Source organism: Capsicum annuum, chromosome 6 (genome assembly GCF_002878395.1).
Source record: "Capsicum annuum cultivar UCD-10X-F1 chromosome 6, UCD10Xv1.1, whole genome shotgun sequence".
Taxonomy (NCBI): Eukaryota; Viridiplantae; Streptophyta; class Magnoliopsida; order Solanales; family Solanaceae; genus Capsicum; species Capsicum annuum.
Genome location: NC_061116.1, coordinates 204,749,075 through 204,749,821, shown reverse-complemented (window position 1 = coordinate 204,749,821; position 747 = coordinate 204,749,075).

Below are 747 nucleotides of genomic sequence, written 5' to 3'. Positions count from 1 at the left end.
TTAGTACTTACTTCGCCCAAATCCATAAATAAAAGTTTATGCTCATAATAATAATAATAATAATAATAATAATAATAATAATAATACTTCTGTCACTATTGCTACGATGCTTCTACTACATACTACCTGTGCTGCTGCTGCTGCTTATTATTATTATTATTATTATTATTATTATTATTATCACCACCTTACCCCCTACCCCTTATTAATAAAAATTAGTTTAAAATTTGAATAAAAAATAACTTATTTGACAGTTACTTTTTTTTATATATATATATATATATGGAAAGAGAAAAAAATCTAAAATAAAATTTATATTAAAAAAATTACGTTTGACAGGTTTTTAAGGAAAGTTTTAGGAACAATTTTTTTTAATGTGTGTGTGTATATATATATATATATATATATAAACTCCTAAAATATATGGAAGGAGAATCAATTAATATTTTTCTTTGTACTAGTCAATTAGAAAAATCCTCCTAAATAGGACCCTATTAAGTAAATACTTCTATAAATATTAATATTGAGATGCACGTTAAACTAGAAAAGAAACCTGTTTACCTATTGAAAAAATATGATTGATACTCATCAATTTGATTCGGTTGCATGTCTAGATTGGTGGATTCTTAATTTTCTAACCCTCAACCTCTTCACTGTTTTTATCAATATGATAGAATTCAACGTGTTTGTTTATATATCATCTTTGTTTTCATTCAAATCATTCTTTAGGGTCAAAATTTTTGCTCC